At 43.8% G+C, this 23,653-nt stretch overlaps 1 long non-coding RNA gene across 1 annotated transcript; it reads left to right on the top strand.

The window, feature by feature from the left end:
- Positions 1–299: 299 nt before the first annotated feature.
- Positions 300–23,010, top strand: LOC115460437. Its single transcript, XR_003940489.1, has 3 exons — positions 300–310; positions 17,455–17,459; positions 22,930–23,010. It is a non-coding gene; the product is annotated as an uncharacterized LOC115460437 (long non-coding RNA).
- Positions 23,011–23,653: the final 643 nt, after the last annotated feature.

Below are 23,653 nucleotides of genomic sequence, written 5' to 3'. Positions count from 1 at the left end.
CTTAATTTAATCTCTCTGATATGGCTTTGTCTTCCCTGAATGCCCCTTTTACCTCTCAGTCATTTAGCAGTCCAACTGATTCTTTTGCCGGCTTCTTGCTTCTAATATACCTAAAAAAGTTTCTACTATGTGTTTTTGCCTCCAATGCAATCTTTTTTTCAAAGTCTCTTTTTGCCTTCCTTATCAGCACTTTTAATTTGGCTTACCATTCCTTATGCTGTTTCTTATTATTTTCAGTCAGATCCATTTTCTGAAGGATTTTCTTTTAGCTCTAATAGCTTCCTTCACCTCATTTTTAACAATGACAGCTGTCATTTGGCCTTTCTGGGTGGTATTTTTGAACAGCATCTGACCTTCACAGCTGCTCCTCTAAGATTGTTTTCACCATTCTTCTCATTTTTATCATGGAGGTGTATTTTCAAAGCACATGGGGTCATTTTACCAATCTACTTGAAAAAGGGCTCTGTGCTAGTGATGGGGGCTGTTTATCCCTTGTGCCAGGGCCATTTTTCCCACATCCGGTAAAAGTCAAAAAGTAAAAATGGCCACGCATTGAGATAACTCTTACCACATAGTAATGCGGAAGGGAGCCCTTACTGCCATCCACTGAGGTGGCGATAAGGGCTTCCGCGCTAACCTGACGATAACCGGGCAGCCTGTGGCAATGTCCAATTACTACCGGGTTATCGCCACATAAGCCGTTTCCAGGGGTTTTCTTTTTCCCCTGGAAGTTGCACACGCTTGGGGTGGGACTACAACCAGTGGCCATGTTGGGCTGGCAATAATCCCAGAAGAGCGAGCAGTAAGCCTGCCTTGGGATTATCGCCACTCTGTAAAAGGCCCTTTAGACTTAGAAAGCTTCATAGCAACTTATGGAACTTTCTAAGTCTAAGTGCTTTGAAATTGAGCCCCATAGTCTCTTTTTTTGAAAGTTAAATGCTAACATATTGGATTTCCTGTATGTACTTACTCCAGAGTTGATATCATATTATGATCACTGTTACCATGCAGCCCCAGCACCATTACCTCCTGCACCAGATCATTCGCTCCCTAAGGACTAGGTCTAGAATTTTTCCTTCTCTTGTTGGCTCCTGTACCAGCTGCTCCATAAAGCAGTCCTTGATTTTCATCAAGGAAATTTACCTCCCTAGTATGATCCTGATGTTACATTTACCTAGGGATCTTGCCAGGTATTTGTGACCTGGATTGGCCACTGTTGGAAACAGGATGCTGGGCTTGGTGGACCTTTGGTCTGTCCCAGTATGGCAATACTTATGTACTTATGTAATATCCTGGTAATTGAGATCAGCCATTATTATTGTGTTCCTGTTATGATCTCAGGTTCAAAACAAACAGTCACTAGAACGTGAGCCCTTGGACCACTGCCGAGGAGTGGCAGCGGCAGGCAAGACCCCCAGCTGGGACTGGGCAAACAAGCGAGGCTGGAGCTGGAATCTGGAATGGACTTGGCCAGAATGACAGGACTGGAACTGTGGCTGTAGGCAAACAAATGCTGGAACCACAGGACTGGGATAACAGGAGGCAAACAGGACTGGAGCAGCTCTGGGTTTCACCTGCGCTGACCGCCGTTCCTCAGAGGTTGAGCCCCTGGGTGGAGGTGGCCTGCAGGACTTACAGGATGGAGCTGGACTGGATCAGGATTCACAGACAGACTAGGCAGACAGGGTGTACATACAAGCTTGGCAGAAGCAGGGTTCAAGATATACACACAAGCTGGGCAGAAGCAGGGTTCAAGATATACACACAAGCTGGGCAGAAGCAGGGTTCAGGATATACACACAAGCTAGGCAGAAGCAGGGTTCAGGATATACATACAAGCTTGGCAGAGGCAGGGTTCAAGATTTACATACAAGCTTGGCAGGAGCCGGGTTGAAGATATACATACAAGTTTGGCAGGAGCAGGGTTCAGGATATACACACAAGCTTGGCAGGAGCAGGGTTCAGGATATTCACACAAGCTTGGCAGGAGCAGGGTTCAGGATATTCACACAAGCTTGGCAGAAGCAGGGGTTTAGGATATTCACACAAGCTTGGCAGAAGCAGGGGTTTAGGATATTCACACACACACAGGCAACAGAACAGAACCAAGACTGAAGGCTGCCAAGCAGCCACAAACAGAAACACAGATGGTGAACAAGGCAAACAGAAGAACTGGAAGCCCACAGACAACAGCAAGACAAAGCAAAAGGGCAAGAGCCCACAGAACAAGGCTAGGTAAACCGTGCAACAGCACACTGACTAACCTGACGACCCTTGGCAATGCAAAGGCCCTGCTGAAAGGGCCAGGTGCCTAATAAAGGCAATCAGCAGCTGAGGCTGAGCTGCAGGAATCTCAAGGCAGCTAAGGGTGAGGCTAGCTGCCAAACTTCCAACCAAGTCTGGAGGGCTAGAATATCTGGACCGGACTGGAATGAAAGTCTGGAATGTGTATGGAGACAGCAAGACAGTCTATGGCAGCCACCAGTTCTGGCCACCAGAGGGTGAGGTGAGCACAGCCAAGGAAAATAGTCGTGACAGTTCCCCAGTTTGTTAGCCTCCCTAATTTCTGATAACATTTCTACATCTGTCTGTTCATTTTGGCCAGGTAGATGGTAGTATACTCCTATTGCTATCAATTTCTCCTTTAGACATGGAATTTCATTCCATAGGGATTCCAAGATATGTTTTATGTCCTGCAGAATTTTTAGTCTGTTTGATTCAAGGCCCTCCTTAGCATACAATGCTACCTCTCCACCAATTTGATCCACCCTATATAATTTGTACCCTGATATAACAGTGTCCCACTGGTTATCCTCTCTCCACTACGTCTCAGAGATGCCTGTTATATCTAATTTTTTCATTTAGTGCAATATATTCTAACTCTCCCATCTTATTTCTTAGGCTTCTGGCATTTGCATATAGACATTTCAAACTATATTTGTTGTTCCTATTTACATCTTGTTCAGCAGCTGACAGTGATAATTTGCAATCTTGAAAATCTGTCTGCTTTGTATTTAAAGACACCTGCCTACTATGGTCTCTTTTGCAACCTCGCAATCATAAGAACATAAGTGTTGCCCTACTGGGACTACTACTACTACTACTACTATTTAGCATTTCTATAGCGCTACAAGGCATACGCAGCGCTGCACAAACATAGAAGAAAGACAGTCCCTGCTCAAAGAGCTTACAATCTAATAGACAAAAAATAAATAAAGTATGCAAATCAAATCAATTAATGTGAATGGGAAGGAAGAGAGGAGGGTAGGTGGAGGCGAGTGGTTACAAGTGGTTACGAGTCAAAAGCAATGTTAAAGAGGTGGGCTTTCAGTCTAGATTTAAAGGTGGCCAAGGATGGGGCAAGACGTAGGGGCTCAGGAAGTTTATTCCAGGCGTAGGGTGCAGCGAGACAGAAGGCGCGAAGTCTGGAGTTGGCAGTAGTGGAGAAGGGAACAGATAAGAAGGATTTATCCATGGAGCGGAGTGCACGGGAAGGGGTGTAGGGAAGGACGAGTGTGGAGAGATACTGGGGAGCAGCAGAGTGAATACATTTATAGGTTAGTAGAAGAAGTTTCAACAGGATGCGAAAACGGATAGGGAGCCAGTGAAGCGACTTGAGGAGAGGGGTAGTATGAGTAAAGCGACCCTGGCGGAAGATGAGACGGGCAGCAGAGTTTTGAACCGACTGGAGAGGGGAGAGGTGACTAAGTGGGAGGCCAGCAAGAAGCAGATTGCAGTAGTCTAAACGAGAGGTGACAAGGGTGTGGATGAGGGTTTTGGTAGAGTGCTCGGAAAAAAAGGGGCGGATTTTACGGATGTTGTAAAGAAAGAAATGACAGGTCTTGGCGGTCTGCTGGATATGAGCAGAGAAGGAGAGAGAAGAGTCAAAGATGACCCCAAGGTTTCGAGCTGAGGAGACAGGGAGAATGAGAGAGCCATCAACAGAAATAGAAAACGGGGGGAGCAGGGAGGTGGGTTTGGGGGGGAAAATGAGAAGCTCGGTTTTGGTCATATTTAATTTTAGGTGGCGTTGAGACATCCAGGCAGCAATGTCAGACAAGCACGCTGAAACTTTGGTTTGGATGCAAGGTGAGATATCAGGGGTAGAAAGGTAGATTTGGGAGTCATCAGCATAGAGATGGTAGGAAAAGCCATGGGATGAGATTAATGAACCAAGGGAAGAAGTGTAGATAGAAAAGAGGAGGGGACCAAGAACAGAATCCTGAGGTACGCCGACAGGCAGAGGGATAGAAGTAGAAGAGGATCCACCAGAGTGAACACTAAAGGTGCGGAGGGAGAGGTAGGAAGAGAACCAGGAAAGGACAGAGCCCTGGAATCCAAGTGAGGACAGGGTATCGAGAAGTATGCTGTGATCGACAGTGTCAAAAGCAGCGGAAAGATCAAGAAGAATGAGGATGGAATATTGACCTCTGGATTTAGCCAGTAATTGAAGGTCCATCAATCCCAGCATCCTGTTTCCAACAGTGGCCAATCCAGGTCACAAGTACCTGGCAAGATCCCAAAACAGTACAATACATTTTATGCTGCTTATCCTAGAAATAAAAAGTGTATTTTCCCCAAGCCCATCTTAATAATGGTTTATGGACTTCTTTTAGGAAGCTAGCCAAACCTTTTTTTAAATCCCGCCAAGCTAACTGCTTTTACCACATTCTCTGGCAACATATTCCAGAATTTAATTACACGTTGAGTGAAGAAATATTTTCTCCAATTTTGAAATACCCTATCTTCCCTGTTTTGGTGATATCTTTGAAAGCTACCTTGTTACGAACCATGCGCTTTTGAACGACTGTCAGCCTTCCCCAAGTTTCTAGTTTAAAAGCAGCTTTATGTCCTTTTTAAATGCCGATGCCAGCAGCATGGTCCCACTCTATGCTGTCTATTATGATATTTTACCCCCCTGTTTACTAAGCTGTGTGGCAATGCCGACACAGCCCATTCAAACTGAATGGGCTGTTTCTGCATTAGCACACAGCAGCTGCGACTTAGTAAACAGGGGGTTAATATGTATTGTATTAACAGTGTAAGTAGCATTCTGTGCTATAATGCGTATTGCTGTGTGAATATTTTTCTGCTGAAATTGTCTGTTGCATATGTCCAAATTCTTCTTTCCATACCTCACTTTGGCCAAATTTCTTTAAAAAGACAGTAAATAAATCCAAATAAATAAAATAAATAAGAAATGTATGAAGTTACTGTAGTCCAATATAGAGGTATCACCTTATATACTTTATTTATCTTTGTTTCCCAGCATATACTTGATTTGCATAAAGAAACCCTGAGGTCAGTCAAGTCTAACTATATCTCCAATGACACTGCTGTATAACTTGTAGAAAATAGTCATATCCATGAGTTCATTGGGTTCTCTAAATAGAAACTCAGTAAGTCATAAAAATAACACTACCCTGCCCTGAAAGCAAGTTCCTCTATCTCCTTCGACAAGATGATTCACCACAAGATACATGCCACCAAATAAGTACTGATATGCACCTAATGATAGCACACATAGAGATTATCATATATTTATTTTAATGGGAGTTATTAACCACCTTTATGAAGAGATTTACCCAAGGCGGTGTACTTCAGTTACAGTTTAACATATAACTTACAATTTTGTTAACAGCATAACAATGGTAAAAATGGCCAAATATAAACATGGATACAACAAGGGCTCCTTTTACTAAGCCACAGTAGTGATTCTCAGAGTATTGACAGAATTGAAAAATGAACTTGCAGAACTATTGTTAGTAATATGTAATTTATCTTTTAAATCAAGCATGGTACCGGAAGATTGGAGAGTCGCCAATGTAACGCCAATTTTTTAAAAAGGTTCCAGAGGTGATCCGGGAAATTACAGACCGGTGAGCTTGACTTCAGTGCCGGGCAAAATTGTGGAGGCTATTATAAGCATGGATTAATGAGACATAGCCAACATGGATTTAGTAAAGGGAAATCTTGCCTCACCAATCTACTACATTTTTTTGATGGATCGAACAAACATGTGGAGAAAGGTGAGCCAGTCAATATTGTGTATCTGGATTTTCAAAAGGCATTTGACAAAGTACCTCATGAAAAACTCCAGAGGAAACTGGAAAGTCGTGGGATAGGAGGTAGTGTTCTATTGTGGATTAAAAACTGAGTGTAGGGTTAAATGGTCAGTATTCTCAATGGAGAAGGGTTGATAATGGGGCTCCACAACAGTCTGTGCTGGGACCGCTGTTTTTTAACATATTTATAAATGATCTAGATATGGGAATAACTAGTGAGGTCGCTATTTTTGCTGATGACACAAAGTTATTCAAGATTGTTAAATCGCAAAAGGATTGTGAAAAATTGCAAGAGGACTTTACGAGACTGGGAGACTGGGCATCCAAATATCAGATGACATTTAATGTGAGCAAGTACAAAGTGATGCATGTGGGAAAGAGGAACCCGAGCTACAGCTATGTGATACAAGGTTCCACATTGGGAGTTATCATCCAGGAAAAGGATCTAGGAGTCACCATTGATGATACTCTAAACTCTCTGCTCAGTGTGTGGCGGCGGCAAAAAAAAGCAAATAGAGTGTTAGGTATTATTAGGAAAGGCATGGAAAATAAAAACGAGGACATTATAATGCCTTTGCATCGCTCCATGTGCAATTCTGGTCACCGCATCTCAAAAAACATATAGTGGAATTAGAAAAGATACAGAGAAGGGGCAACAAAAATGATAAAGGGAATGGGACATCTTCCTTATGAGGAAAGGCTAAAGCAGCTAGGGCTCTTCAGCTTGGAGAAAAGACAACTGAGGGAAGATATGATAGAGGCATATAAAATAATGAGTGGAGTAGAATGGGTAGATGTGAATCACTTGTTTACTCTTTCCAAAAATACTAGGACTTGGGAGCAGACAATGAAGCTACAAAGTAGTACATTTAAAACAGATTAGAGAAACTATTTCTTCACTCAAGAGTAATTAAACTCTGGAATTCATTGCCAGAAAATGTGGTAAAAGCAGTTAGCTTAGCTGGGCTTAAAGGTTTGGATATCTTCCTAATAGAAAAGTCCATAAGACATTATTAAAATGGTTTGGGGAAAATCCACTGCTTATTTCTAGCATAAGCAGTATAAAATGTATTGTACTGTTTTGGGATCTTGCCAGGTACTTGTGACCTGGATTGGCCACTGTTGGAAACAGGGTACTGGGCTTGATGGACCTTTGGTCTGTCCCATTAGGGCAACACATATATGTACTTATGTACTAAATGCTAAGAGGCCCATTCATTTCCTATGGGTTTCATCGCATTTGCTGTGCGGGAATCACTACCATGACTTAGTAAAAGGAGCTGGAAATGAAGTAAACTTGAGAATAGCAAATTAATAGGACTACTATGAAACAGTGTTTATTTACATTTTTACTACCCCGCATAATCTAGAAAGTTGTTGGCGGCTTGCAATAGTAACACACATAGAGGGGCATAATTGAACGAAAACGTCTATCTCCATGGGCGTTTATCTCCGAGAATGGGTCCGTGAAGGGGCAGACTGAACCGTATTTTCGAAAAAAATAGACGTCCATGTTTTATTCAACAATTTGTGAGCTGGGCGTTTTTGTTTTTCAGTGATAATGGAAAATGAAAGCGCCCAGCTCAAAAACGAATAAATCCAAGGCATGTGTTCGTGGGAGGGGCCAGGAGTCATAGTGCACTGGTCCCCCTCACATGCCAGGACACCAACCGGGCACCCTAGGGGGCACTTTTACAAAAACAAAAAAAAAGGTAAAAGAGCTCCCAGGTGCATAGCACCCTTCCCTTGTGTGTTGAGCCCCCCAAATCCCCCTCAAAACCCACTGCCCACAAGTCTACACCATTACTATAGCCCTAAGGGGTGAAGGGGGGCACCTACATGTGGGTACAGTGGGTTTGGGGAGGTTGGACGACTAAGCATTAAGCAGCACAATTGTAACAGGTAGGGGGGGGGATGGGCCTGGGTCCACCTGCCTGAAGTCCACTGCACCTCCTAACAACTGCTCCAGGGACCTGCATACTACTGCCAGGGAGGTGGGTATGACATTTGAGGGTGAAAATAAAAAGTTGTGAAACATCATTTTTTGTGGTGGGAGGGGGTTAGTGACCACTGGGGGAGTCAGGGGAGGTCATCCCCGATTCCCTCTGGGGGTAATCTGGTCATTTAGGGCACTTTTTGGGGCCTTATTCGTGAAAAAACAGGGTCCAGGAAAAGTGCCCTAAATTCTAGCTACAAACGCATACTTTTTTTCCATTATCGGCGAAAGGCGCCCATCTCTCCTCAGCCGATAACCACGCCCCAGTTCCACCTTCGCCACGCTTCCGACACACCCCCGTCAACTTTGTACGCTTCCGCGATGGAGTGCAGTTGAAAACGTCCAAAATCGGCTTTCCATTATACCGATTTATTCGTTTTTGTGAGATAAACGTCTATCTCCCGATTTGGGTCGAAATCTAGGCGTTTTTCTCTTTCAATTATAAGGTGGATAGTTAAAAACATAAAAAATATAATAAAACATATACTTCTGACATAAAGGTAAACAAAATCAATCTTAATTAAATAGCATAGTAAATGAAATGACATGGAGGGGCATTTTTGATAGAATGTCTAAATCAGAATTTGGATATTTTACATAAAACGTCCAAATTCTGAACAGGAAAGAAGGTCATTTTCGAAAAAGATAGACATCTATCTTTTGTTTTCGAAAATAATATGGACGTTTTGTTTTTTTTGGACGTTTTACGATACGGACTGTATATAATGACCTTCCTAGGCCCTGTCACATACAGGTTCAGAGGCCTGAAGCTGTAAGCCAGAGCTAAGAATCATGGCCTCTGTGTAACCCAGAGACTCACGAGCTCATGTGACAGGCTTGCTGAAAAGATAACATGAAGCAGGTTTCTTTGCAAGGTGTTTACTAAAGAATGTAGTTTAGGGGCTTATTCTGTTATCAGAGCTGGAACATAGATAAATGGTTGCTGGTGAAAAGGAAGCAAAGGAAACAGTGGATCCAAAAAAGTCCTCTCACAAGTGGTGTCTCCTTAAACAAGTTCTTTATTTCAAATCATTAAAACAACGACCCAACACGAATCGTGTTTCGGCCATAAAGGCCTGCATCAGGGGTCTATTCACTTCCAATACAGAAAATGAAAATAATCATGTGGATAAAATTAACAACCAGTTAACTTTCTGCAAGCTAAAATGATCTGTCAAACCAGTAATCCACAAGTAATGCTAACAAACTGCTAGAGATGTATAATATTAGAAAAGTATAAAAGGTGATAAATGACAGGAGAAAATTAGAGAAGTACTCAGAGATAGCACCTGTGTGCAGCATTGTTGTAACTCTCTCATGAGAAAAGAACTGTAGTCTGTTTTTCTAGCTTGGTAAGTAAATAAAGATACTATTTTCTCATCTTTGTGTGGCCTTCACTTCTTCTCTCCCTAACTGTATGAGTGTGTGAAACATTCTATTGGCTTGGGGAGGGCAGAAGAATTAACAGGACATTTTATTTTTTGGTCCATTTCTAAATGCAAAACATCCAAAATAGAGGAGAAGGAGCTTAATGGTTAGTGCAGTGGGCTTTGATCCTGGCAACATGGGTTTAATTCCCACTGTAGCTCCTTGTGACTTTGGACAATTCAAATGCACAAGGAGAATTTTTGGACATGACATCTAAGTCTGAATTTGGACGTTTTTTGTAAAATGTCCAAAATCAGAAAAGGAAAGGTCATTTTCTACAAAAAAAACCCCCATATATCTTTTCCTTTTGAAAATGCTGTTTGGAAAAACGTTTTGTGATTTGGATGTTTTATTTTTTGGTCCATTTTCAAACAAAAAAACATCCAAATGCAAAATGTACAAAATACACAAGAAAATCCACAATAGAGTGAAACCATTCATATGTTCTAAGTGTGGTAAAAGCGTTGGTTGTAATGTAAATCTCAAAGTGCATCAGAAAGTCCACATGGGAGAGAAACCATTTGCATGTATAGAGTCTGGTAAATCTTTGGTCAGAAGGTAAACCTCACAATGCACCACAGAATACACATAGGAGTGAAACCATTTATATGTCCTGAATGTGGTAAAAGCTTTTGTTGGAAAGAAAGCCTCACACGGCATCAGAGAATCCACACAGGGATGAAACCATTTACAATGCACTGAGGAGGTAAAAGCTCCAGGTAATTAGGGAATGTACACTCTTGCTATGAAGTATAGGAAAATAGCACCCTGGTATTTAGATATATGTAATGCGACCTCCTTTTCATCTATAGATCTAAATTCAAAGCCCAAATCTAATGATAAACAATAGAAACAAGGCTCAGATGTTATTAAAAAAAAAAGGAAAGCTTGGCATCAGGTAGAATAGTGGAAAAGTGACATCACAGGAAAGCAATAGGGCATCATTGGGGGCACTGCAGTGAACTTTATAAAATACTCCCAGATACACAGCTCACCATTGCTTCCTTACCTTGTCTGCTGAGCCCCCCAAAACCCACTACCCCCAACTGTACACCGCTACCATAGCCCACACCAATATGTGGGTACAGTGGGTTTCCTGGTGGGCTTTGGAGGGCTCACAGTTTCCTCCACAAGTGTAACAAGTAGGGGGGAGGTAGAAGCCTGTGTCCACCTGTCTGCAGTGTATTGCACCACTACTAGACTATTCCAGGGACCTGCATGCTATTCTAATGGACCTGAGTATAACATCTGAGGCTGGCATAGAGGCTGGCAAGTAATATTTTTAATCACATTTTTTGGGATGGGATAGTGACCACTGGGGGAGTAAGGGGAGGTGATCCCCAATTCCCTCCAGTGGTCATCTGATCATTTGGGGCACCTCTTGTGTGGAGTATAGGAGTAGCCTAGTGGTTAATGCAGCAGACTTTGAGCCTTGGAAAGTGGGTTCAATTCCCACTGCAGCTGTTCATCTTAAAAACAGGTCTAGCTCAAAATGTCTAAGTTTTAGTCTTGGACGTTTTTGTTTTGTTCCATTATGGCTGAAAGACGTCTAAAGTCTTAGGAACGTCTAAGTCTTAGGAATGCCCAAGTCCCGCCTTGAACATGCCCCCTTGAGATTTAGACTTCCTTCTGACGGACTTCACAGAAAAACATCTAAAAAGAGGTTTTGAAAATATTGATTTGGACGTTTTTGTGAGATAAAGGTCCAAATACAGACTTATATCACTTTTTGGATGTTTTTCCCTTTTGAAAATGAGCCTGATAGTAACATAGTTTTCCTTTTGACCTTTTCACTACCTGCTGTCTATATTTTATGAGGAATCCAAGCCTTCCAGTCGCTCACGTGACCACAGAGGGGTTACCCAACTCTGAACCACAGTTTGGAAATTTGAGACTGATAATAATTCTCTCAATCTACGAACACGCCTCAATTTACAGAAAACGTCTGTATTATGTTTAAAACTTGAAATTTCATACTCAATGAGCAATCCACAATAATTCTAATATTCCGAACTTGGTACAGAATTGGAATTGAAACACTACCCACCTGGAAACAATTAGGAATATCTTCTGGGGGTCACGTGATGACGCGGAGCTGAGCAGACGCCCGAAGTACCGGCTCCAGCCCGCCTTCAAATAAATCGGCGAAATAACCCGCTAATCCCTCCCGAAGTGACCCCTCAGCGAGATATCCGTGCACAGGATCGTGAGTGCAGCAAATTGAGAAGCTCGCGAGTGCCTATAAAAGAAAGAGAAGCAGGGTATGCCAGCAAAGACCCCACGGGGGAAGAAAAGCATCGGCTGCGAGGAAAACAAGATGGCGGCGGCTACAGAGACTCCGATAATGGGGCCGATTCCGCCCGAGTTAATTAAAGAATTGGCGCAGCAGCTGTCAGTGGTCCAAGAGGAAAAGCTGTCTAAATTGCAGACATCAGTGGACAATATCCATGAAGCGGTGGAGCGCCAGAGCGCCCGTTTGCAACAAGTTGAGGACCGAGTGTCACAGTGTGAAGATGAGGCTGCGGGCGCGAGCGGGAGAATTGCGGCGCTGGAACGCAAGTGTGAGCAATTGGAGAGAAAGGCAGATGACTTAGAAAACCGCAGTAGGCGCAATAACTTGCGGATTGTGGGCCTGCCCGAAGCGGTCAAAGCGTCGGAGCTCAGGAAATTTTTAGAACACTGGCTCCCGGAACAATTAGGGCTGGATTTTGGCGGGAAACCACCACTAGTGGAACGCATACACAGAGTGGGAGCAGAACGGCCGGCTGATAGCAGACCGAGACAAGTCCTGGCGAAGTTACTGAATTATATGGATAAAGAAGCTATCTTGCAGGCCTACCGACGAAAACCTGATTTGGAGTACAATGGTAAAAAAATCCTGCTCTTTCAGGACTATTCGGCGGCAGTGGCTGACCAGCAGAGGATTATGGGTCGCCAGTGTAAGAGACTGTATGAGAAGGGAGTTCGCTTCTCTCTATTGTACCCGGCTAAAGTACGTGTGCTGCACGAGAATAAGACTTTGTTTTTCACGAAGTCAGAAGCATTGGAAACCTTTGTGACAGTGGCGTAGCCAGAAGTCAATTTTTGGGTGGGCAAACAGGTTGGATGGGTGGGCACTAGACAGTGGTGTGCTGGTAAATGTTTAACAACAGGCTCTCTCCCCAGTCCACCTCTGCGCCCACCCCCCCCCCCCTCCACCTGTGCACCTCCCCTCAAAATTGCAGAGCTGGCTATAGCCGGGGAGAGAGCCTGGGGGGTGGGGGAGGCAATGCATTACTCTCTCCAGGAAAAAAAACATTAAATAATCCCAGGTTCCAATCTCATTCATGTTTAATGTGGGATAAAATGCCATAAATAAATAAATATAAACTTTTAATGTTGAGCACCTGATTCTCAAAGTGGACATGTTCCAATCATTATAATGAAAATAAAATGATTTTTTTTCTACCTTTGCTGTCTGGTGACTTTGTTTTTCTGATCATACTGGCCCAGTATCTGATTCTGCTGCTATCTGTCCTCTTTACTCCGTTTCCAGGGCTTCCTTTCCATTTATTTCTTTACTTTCCACCTTTCTTCTTCATTTCTTGCTCTGGGTCCTCCGCAGACTTGACTGTCCAGTGGATCCAGCTTCTGCCTATTTTCTTCATCCATGTGCAATTTTCTCCTCTCTTCCTTTTCCCTCATCTCATCTCCTTCCTCATTCTTCCCTCCCCTCCATCCATGTCCAGCATTCCTTCTCTCTCCCTTCCCTCTCCTCCATCCATATCCAGCAGCCTCCTCTCTCCTGCCCTTCCCTCCATCTATCCATGTCCAGCAACCCTCCTCTGCCCCCTGCCCTCCCCTCCATCCACCCATGTCCAGCAACCTTCATCTCTCATCTTCCCTTCCCTCCATCTACCCATGTCTAGCAACTCTCCTCTCCCCTCCATCCATCCCCAGCAATTCTCTTCTCTCCCCTGCCCCTATCCATCCATCCCCAGCAATTCTGTTCTTGCCCCTGTTCCCTCCATCCATCCCCAGCAATTCTCCTCTCCCCTGCCCCCCACCTCCATCCATCCCCAGAAATTCTCCTCTCTCCCCTGCCCCCCACCTCCATCCATCCCCAGCAATCTCCTCTCTCCCCTACCCCCCCACCTCCATCCATCCATCCATCCATCATCCCCAGCAATTCTCCTCTCTCCCCTGCCCCCCACTCCATCCATCCATCCCCAGCAATTCTCCTCTCTCCCCTGCCCCCCACTCCATCCATCCATCCCCAGCAATTCTCCTCTCTCCCCTGCCCCCACCTCCATCCATCCATCCATCGCCAGCAATTCTCCTCTCTCCCCTGACCCCCATCTCCATCCATCCATCATCCCCAGCAATTCTCCTCTCTCCCCTGACCCCCACCTCCATCCCGTGACTCTCCTCTCTCCCATCCATGTGTCCAGCGATTCTCCTTCACCCCCATGCATCCTTCCCTCCCATTCCACCTGCCCGCCCTCTCTCTGATGGCAGCGCTTCCCAGACGCTGCCTACCGCCGCCACGATCTACCTCCAAGTCCTCCCTCTGTCTCACTCTCAACAGCAGCGGTAGCGATTCAAACACGCTGCCTCCTGCTTCTAACCCGGAAGCGTCTCCTCTGCAGAGGAGACGCTTCCGGGTTAGAAGCAGGAGGCAGCGTGTTTGAATCGCGATGCTACCGCTGCTGTTGAGACTGAGAGTGAGACAGAGGGAGGAAGTAGATCGTGGCGGCGGTAGGCAGCGTCTGGAAAGCGCTGCCGTCAGAGAGGAGGCAGTTGCAGGATCAGTGCTGCCTGCTCCCTCCGCTCCACTGCTGGGTGGGCCTGAACCCAAACTGGGTGGGCCTAGGCCCATCCAGGCCCACCCGTGGCTACGCCCCTGCTTTGTGACCAACTTAAAATGAGGTGGGAGCTGCTGAACTGCAAGGATTTTAGTGACACAGCTAGTTGAGGATGGCTGTAGGACACTGAAGCATTCGTCAGGAGAAATCTTGAAGAAAAGGGAGCCACCATGCACGAGTGGGTCTTGATGACCAGAGATGGTGATTATAATGAAAGCAGCAGGGCAGGACATCATGGTGGTGAAGGTCATGGCTACTATACTTGCGGGCCCTGCGGATATGAGAAGCTTCTGGTTCGACCCTCTGCAATAATAAGTCCAGATTATCAGACTTTAAAAGTGTGGGAGCTCCCTGATGAAATCTTTCTGGTAGTATGTATTGATGACAGGTTGTGTTGTACATTGTTATGTGTTAAGGTTATCGTTATTAACCGGGACATACGTTGGGGAGTCAGGGAAAGGGAGGGAAGAGGAAGGGGGCGGAGTAGCCGGGAAGAGTTGGTGGTGTGTCAGAAGGGTGTGTGAGTGGTGAATTGGGTGAGCGAGGGGAAAGGGTTCTGGGGGGGGGGGGGATTATTAAGATGGGGACCTGGAAGGGGGAGAGGGAGGGTGGGATTAGGGGAAGGGAGCAGGGAGAGGGGGAATTGGGGGGCTTAGCGGTTAATCCATTGAACAGCACTGGAACGATCACCAAGGGGTGGAGATTTGGAAAACTGGTAGGTAGACAAGGCACAGAATGGAAAGAGACAAGAGTGAACGAATGGCCCGAGGGCTTAGCTGGGAGGCTCTTGGGTCCTGCAAAGGAAATACAAGCAAGGGGAGACGATGAGTGGCAGTCAAATGGTTAATTTAAGGATTGTGACTTTAAATGTTGATGGAGTGCATTCCCCAGTTAAGCGTATGAAAATACTGCAGGCACTCAAGAGGCAGAAGGCTGATATAGCTCTGTTGCAAGAGACCCACCTAAGTAAGATGGAACATTTAAAATTAAAAAGGGACTGGGTAGGAGATGTATTTTTTGCCTCTTACAATGGGAGACAACGAGGGGTAGCCATACTGTTTAAGAAATCTATTTCCTTTGACTTACATAGAATGTACCAAGACCCAGATGGAAGATTTCTCATAGTAGCAGGAGAACTGCAGGGCAAACGGGTGGAGTTGTGTAGTGTGTACGCATCCAATGTATACTCACACAGTTTTTTCACCTTGCTGGCCGCTAAATTGGTAACATTTGATCAATATCACTTAGTAATAGGGGGGGATTTTAATGTCGTCAGTGACCCTTCTATAGATTGTAAACCCCCCAGAAGGGCAGGCAAAGATCAAGACGACAGAGGAGTCAACTTTTTGATGAAAGAGTTAGATTTAGTGGATATATGGCGACACCAACATCTAGATGAGGCTGATTATACATTTTTCTCGCACCCTCATGGGACGCACTCTCGTCTTGACTACTTGCTCGTGCCTTACTCGGTAGTCCTGGGGGTGTGTCAATCAGGAATCGGGGAGCCAGAGGTATCTGACCACTCGCCGGTGTGGATGGAGTGGCAAGGGGAAGGACGGGAGGGGGCTGACCGGTGGCGTATGAACCCGGCATTGTATCAAAGCAGGGAGTTCCATACCTATCTGAGAAAGAGCTGGATAGATTATGTCGCAGAAAATGATGTACAGGATGTGACCCCAAGAGTATTCTGGGAGGCCTCAAAGGCAGTACTACGAGGGAAGATTATCTCGTATGTGGCCTGAATGAATAAAAAACAAGGGGAGAGAATCCGAACCAGGGGCGTATCTGCGTGGGGCCACAGGGGCCTGGGCCCCCGCAGATTTCGCCCTGGACCCCCCTACCACAAACCCTCTCCACCTCCCCCTCCCGCCCGCCACCAACCCGTCGCCGATCTTTGCTGGTGGGGGACCCCAAGCCCCCGCCAGCCGAAGTCCTCTCTTCCGTGCAGGATGCAAGTTTCAACGCTTCCTGTTCTTCTGAGTCTGACGTCCTGCTTTTGGGAGAGCTGGTGCAGGCCAAATGACCCTTTCACAGTTTTAGAATCCTGGGCAGTACAGGGGGCAAAAAAGAAAGTGGATAATCCCTATGTAGCAGCCCTTCAATTGGCTTGGAGATGGTGGAGAGGACAGCCGGGAAATAAAGTGGGGGTCAGCCCGTTCCTACCGTTGGTGGGGAATATGGCTTTCCCAGCGGGGATGGGAAGGTCAGTCTTCTGTAAATGGAGGGATAAAGGTTGTCGGTTTATAGGTCAATTCCGGGGGGAGGGGGAGGATGTCTTTCCCACGTTCGCCACAGTGTGTGACGAATTACAGATTCCTGGCTCTCACTTCTTTGCATACCTCCAGGCACGAGATTACATACTGAGTGTGGAACGTCAGAGCAAGGCGATAGCGCGATTTACAAAACTTGATCACACCTTTATGCAGATGACCCCGTTTCATAATAGGTTGACCGGCTGGTGTCAGTTGATTAGGGAGCAAATGCAATCCCCCCACTTAAAGTCACTGACTGCAGCGTGGAGTGAGCATACTGTGGAAGAGGTGTCGGTGGAGAGATTGAGCGCAGTCTTCCAAGGTCTGCGGGGGCTCACACCGAATGCGTCTTTACAAGACACACAGTATAGAATCCTTTACAGGGTGCATATCACTAAAGTTAGGGGGAAAGCCCTGGGAATGTGGGATAGTGACACATGTGACAAGTGTGGGGGGGCAGTGGACACCTTTTTGCACTCTTTCATGGAATGTCCTACTCTGCAGGAACTATGGTCTGGGGCGCTAACAACCTTAGAAGAGATATTACAGCGCTCAGTGGAGTGGCAATATTCAATTACATTAATGGGTTGTGGGCAGGCTCTTAAGGAGCAGGGGTTGAGAGTCTCACAATGTAAATTTGTTTTGTTAGCCTTGATTTTGCTTAAAAAGTGTGTGCTGAAACAGTGGGTGCAGAGAGAGCCCCCGGCCCTTGCAGTGTGGAAACATAGCATGCTTGAGATGGCTCATTGGGTGGCTATGAGATATAAATTTGTGACCTCTCTGGGTGCTCGTCAATATCGTGACCTGTGGGGAAGAACATATGCCTTGTTCATGATGCCTACATAAGAAGAGCATAATTGATTAAGTCTGTGTGCTGTTTAAGTGATAAAGGATAGGGGGGAGGGGGGAGGGGAGGGGGAGGGGTCTTTGCTGGGGGAGGGGAAGAAACGGGGGGGGGGGGGAATAAAATAAAACATGGAATTCAGTAGATTGTTGGCAGAGTTGTCAGGACATGCTTTGTTGTTTGTATTAATGTTGCTCTTGATGCCTGTATATGAATCCATGGAACAATAAAAACATTTATTAAAAAAAAAAAAAAAGGAATATCTTCTGATGAATAGCTAGATAACAAAAGAACTTGTGTTTTACCTACATTCAGTTTCATGCGATTGCCCTTCATCCATTGCTAAATGGCAGTCAGACTCATTGGCAACCGATGCAAAGCATAGTGTACTCCTTGATCAATCTAAATAATAAACTGGATATTGTCCACATATTTGTATGACAAATCTAAACAAATCAATAACTGACAAAAATGCAGTATCAATTTGGCTCTCTGAATATCAACTTGTTCTTAATAAGGATAAAACTGTTATAAGCTGATTCTCAGGTTTCACTATCCCTTCATTTTCCCCATCACTCATTTTGGGTCTCAGCTCCGATCAGTGCCATCATTTCGCTATTTAGGAGTTATTCTGGACTCCTCTCTTTCATTCATACCTCAGATCTCTCAATATCAAAACTCTGCTTCTTTACTTTCCGTCAACTGCAAACTGTTCGCCGCTTTTTTGATCATGACAACTTTCATACACTCGTTCTCTCACTCTTTACTCTTTGACTTGACTATTTAATATCATTTATGCAGGTCTACCACGGTCCACACAAAAAGATTTCAAACTCTACAAAATTTTGCAGTAAGAATTTTATACCATGCTCGTCATACAGATCATATCACTCCTTTGCTGAAACATCAACACTGGCTGCCCATTGAGTTCTGGATCACTTACAAAATAGCACTTCTAACCTTTAAAGCTTTTCGAATTGGTATCCCTGATTATCTCTCCCGCCTTACCATACCATATTCTCCGACTAGAGTTCTTCGTTCAGTTAATGATCACCATTCAGTCCTACCCAACCCCAAATTTGCTCACCTTGAAACCACTAGACACTATGCCTTTTACCTTACCTCGTTCTCTCTGTAATGACTTCTCGCTTAAATCTTTTAAGGTTAACTTGAAAACCTGACTTTTCAGGCAAGCATTCGGAGACAGATGGGTCCTGTGGGTTTCCTGGCTCTGCAATGGTCAAGACTGTTAAAATGTATTTCTGTTGTAGCATTCTGCTTTCCTGTCTTCTTATCTTATTGGTGTGAATGCATGTCTTTCCTGTCATTAATGGAGTTCCTTTCCTTTCTATGATTTTAGATTTAACACCACTCCGCTCTGCCATGTCAGCAGGAGAGGTATAGCAAGTTTTAATAAATCATAAATCATAAGTGTCTATAGATGAAGGAAAGGTTTCTGTACATGGTGAATATTATACCAGGCATATTTTCACTGTATATTTTTGACAGGCAGCAATGTCATCTTTATGGGAGAGGTTTGTGCATAGGTCACTGGAGTCCATGGAGAACAGGAGGATGGTTTGTCCAGTCTGTTGAATTTTCTGAGAAACATACAAAAAATATTTTTTTCCTGGAAAAGTGTTTTGCTGTACGGAGATAGTGGAGACAAGAACATTAACAGAATTCTAGAAGGCATGGGATAAGCACAGAGGAAGTACAGGGAATAACTAGGGCCACAAGCAATACCACATAACAAACATTAACACAACCTAATAATTTTTAGGTGTCCTTTTAATAAGCTGCAGTATCTTTTCCCTTTGCTATATTTCTTTAACAGCCTGTCACGGCCACCCCGGACCTACCTCTCGTGACGGGGGGGGGGGGGGGGGGGAGGGCAATCCACCCACTGCTGATCACTGGAACTGCTGGCAGGACAGGAGCCAACACCGATGGACTCTCCTGTGCATCTGGTTGGTAGGGCTCTTCCGGGCACCCTGGATGATGTCACTCTGTGGCTCTACTTTCACCTAATGGTTAATGCAGTGGACTGAGAAGCTGAGGAAGTGGGTTCAATTCCCAATGCAGCTCCTTGTGATGCTGGGCAAGTCGCTTAAACCTCCATTGCCCCAGGTACAAATCTTAGATTGTGAGCCCACTGGGGACAGAAAAAGTACCTGCAAATAGTATATTTAAACTGCTTTGGTTGTACCCACAGAAAGGCAGCATATCAAATCTTTGACCCTTGACCCTAGATTTAGGCGCATTTACACAGTAGCACTCATTTGTAGTGCCTAACTCTTGGTGCCCTTTCTTGAATCTAAGGATAATTGCTTAACACACTTTAATAAAAGGGCTCCCAAAATCTTTCCTGCATCTAAAGTAATTGTAACGCATAAGGGACTAGATTCTATATATGGCACTGAAAAAATTAGAGTGAAAAAAACACACTTAATGCTATTCTCTAACGTTAAATTTAGGTGTGACCATTTATGCCAACTAAAACCTGATCAGGCATATTCTATAATGGTGCACGTAGTTTCTAGGAATGCCCATGACCCACCAATGCCCCTCCCATGGCCACACCCCCTTTTGATAGCAGGACATTAGAATTTATGCATACCATTTTACAGAATGCACTTAGAAAGTTGCGCATAAATTCTGATTAGTGCCAATTAGTGCTAATAATTTCTAATTATTGGACAATTATCTGCACTGATTGGCTTGTTAAACAATTAAATTGCATGCATAATTTGGCCGCACTGCCAAATTTGTGCGTACAACTTTAGTCGCCATGTATAGAATCTGGGGGAAGATGTATGCTAAATCCAGAGTACTAAGGTTTATTAAGCTCAACATACCTATTCACACTGGAGTCTCTGTGTTGGAATGACTGTACCTAAACGGGAACAACAAAGCACCAAATATGAAAGAGGTAGTTTATAATTAAACTCTAATGATTCTTTAAACAGGACACACCATACCAATCAATTCCTGGTGTCATAGTAACGGTCACCTGGTACAAGCTATGCACTGGTACTGTCTGTTTACTCTTGATAACAGAAAAAAAGACCCACCTCTCAATCTGATACCAGACCTTATATTACAGTGTTGTAAAATATTCAGCATTTTTTCCAGTAAAAGTTTAATGCGCAGATTTCTAAGACAGGTTTAAGGATTTCTGTTGAGAACAGACTTCTGAATTTGGATATATAGCCTGCCTTTCCATAAAAAATATGTTCCAAGCAGATGAATAGGTAACAACAGTATAAAATCATAACTACCATAAGATTATAAATCTACAAATCTCCTAAAAAATCCAAACATATACATACAGGAAGGCAATATCATTAAACACAATATCAATAGTCAAAAATCATTTTAACTTCCTTCTATTAAATCTGTTGTAAATTAAACATTGAGGGGGTCTTTCACAAAGGTGTGCTAGCATTTTTAGCACATGCTAATGATTAGTGCATGCTAAACGCTAGAGACGCCCATAGGAATATATGGGCATCTCTAGCATTTAGCGCACACTTATTTTTAGTGCATGCTAAAAACACTAGAGTGCCTTTGTAAAAGGACCCCTGAGAGGGTAATTCTTTAAAGAGCTCCCTAGCTTTAGGTGACAAGAAGTTGTGGTCATATGCTGATTAGCTATGTGCCTGAGGTGTCCACTTATTACGTAAATGACCTCTTATAGAATCCCAGGTAGTGTGATAAAGTATGTTCCGTGCTTTGATAGCTTATACTCTTCTGGTGGGTGTGCCCATGGGCAGAGATGGGTGGTGTACATGTACACATGTAAATTGTAGAAAACAATCATTTACATAGTCCATGCATACATCTACTGTAGGTGCCTGTAGTGCAGGTGTAAGTGGTTGCACTTAAATGGACACTTAAATAGGACATATGTTCTTTGCTACTTGCACCTGTATTCTGTAAAGAAAAATAGGCAACTACTTTTCTTTGTAGAATAGGATTAAAATAGGTGCCATAACTAGTGGTTACTGTAATCACCCTGTTACAGAATTACCTTCCATGTGTACTCTTAAGTAGAGAGGTGTGGTAGCCGTGTTAGTCCACTCTTAAAGGTTATCAATAGAAATCAAACAAAATAAGATGATACCTTTTTTATTGGACATAACTTAATACTTTTCTTGATTAGCTTGATTATGTACTCTTAAAATCGATAAGCCATTATTAAGGTGGACTTCAGGAAAATCCACTACTTATTTCTAGGATAAGCAGCATAAAATCTGTTTTATTCTTTTGGGATCTTGCCAGGTACTTATAACCTGGAGGGGTCACTGTTGGAAACAGGATACTGGGTTTGATAGACCTTTGGTCTGTCCCAGTATGGCAACACTTATGTTTTCTTCTCTAAGGAATCTGGTTATCATATAATGTGGGGAATTTTATAAATGCAGAAATATGCATGCTAAACTAGTATTCTATAAAAGGCACTCTGCACTGAGCGACTGTTATAGAATAGTGCTTAGACTGGGTTCCCACACCCAAATTTAGGCACTAGCATTTACACCTGCTGTAACCTGGTATAAATGCTGGCACCTAATTTCTGATATTTTGACACCCAAATGACAGTATTCTATTACATCATGCCTAATTTCTGGGAATTCCCTCTGCTTTCCCATGCACCTCCCATAGTCACTCCCCTTTTGAGCTACACACTATAAAGTTTAGGCACTGATGTTATAGATTACCAACCAGGGAAGATGTGCATACAAATGCAAATGCCTTGCTAACTTGTTAAGTTGTGTGCACATCTGCCCTGAGTGCTCAAATTTTGACATGCGACTTTTGGTGACCTGTATAGAATCAGCCTGCATATGTCCAGAATAAGATAGTTTCAGTCTGGTTATTTGGGCCAACATTCCACCTACAAATTGTAGCATATACATGTGCATGTACACACATACACATATATATACCAACATTCCGCCTATGAATTCTAGCACAAACGTGTGTATGTACACACATACACATATACTGGCCAAAATTCCACCTACAAATTCTAGCACATACATGTATACAGGACAACATTTCGCCTAAGCATTCTAGCATATACATGTGTATGTACACACATACATGTATACAGAACAACATTCTGCCTACGAATTCTAGCACATACATGTGTATGTACATGTATACAGGCTAACATTCTGCCTACGAATTCTAGCATATACATGTGTAAAGTACACATATACAGGCCAACACTTTGTCTATGAATTCTAGCATATACATGTGTATATAAACACACATATATGTGTACACAGGCCAACATTTTGCCTAAACGTTCTAGCATATACATGTTTATGTACACACATACACATATACTTGCCAACATTCCACCTATGAGTTCTAGCACATACAGTTGTATGTGCATACATACACGTATGTAGGCCAACATTCCACCTAAGCATTCTAGCACATGTGTGTGCACAAACATAAACGTATACAGGCCAACATTTCGACTAAGCGCTAGAGAACAAGGTCAGTGTTGGGCAGAGTTCTATGGTCTGTGCCCTGAAAATGGCAAGGACAAATCAAGATCAAGTAGGCATATGTAATATAAATTAGGTGCAGACCACTCAAAACATGGCAGCTAGGCTTATATTTGGTAAAATGCGATTTGAAAGCACAAAACCCCTCCGTGAAAAACTACACTGGCTCCCAATCAAAGAACGCATCGCCTTCAAAATCTGCACCCTGGTTCACAAAATCATCTATGGAGAAGCCCCGAGTTACATGACAGACTTGATTGACTTACCAATTAGAAGTACATCTAAATCAACACAATCTTATCTAAATCTGCACTACCCAAGCTGCAAAGGACTTAAATACAAAACAACTTACGCATCTAGTTTTTCCTACGTAAGCACACAATTGTGGAACGCATTATCAAAAGCCTTGAAAACGACGTACGACCACCTAAACTTCTGGAAATCACTAATAACCAACCTGTTTAAAAAGGCATACCCTACTGATCCAACTTAAATGCCTAATCTCTGCAACACAACCAAACTAAAGCATGTAATGGACATAACACAACTCTTCCGTTCTCCGATTCCCTAATGTGGCTGTGCCACATGAACTTGATCTTACTACCATAACATCACCTTGTATTTGTTCACACCGGAGCCTGCAAAGGCCTCTCCGGTACTATGTAAGCCACATAGAGCCTACAAATAGGTGGGAAAATG

Source organism: Microcaecilia unicolor, chromosome 1 (genome assembly GCF_901765095.1).
Source record: "Microcaecilia unicolor chromosome 1, aMicUni1.1, whole genome shotgun sequence".
In the NCBI taxonomy this organism is placed as follows: Eukaryota; Metazoa; Chordata; class Amphibia; order Gymnophiona; family Siphonopidae; genus Microcaecilia; species Microcaecilia unicolor.
This window is presented reverse-complemented; position numbering and strand designations above follow the sequence as displayed.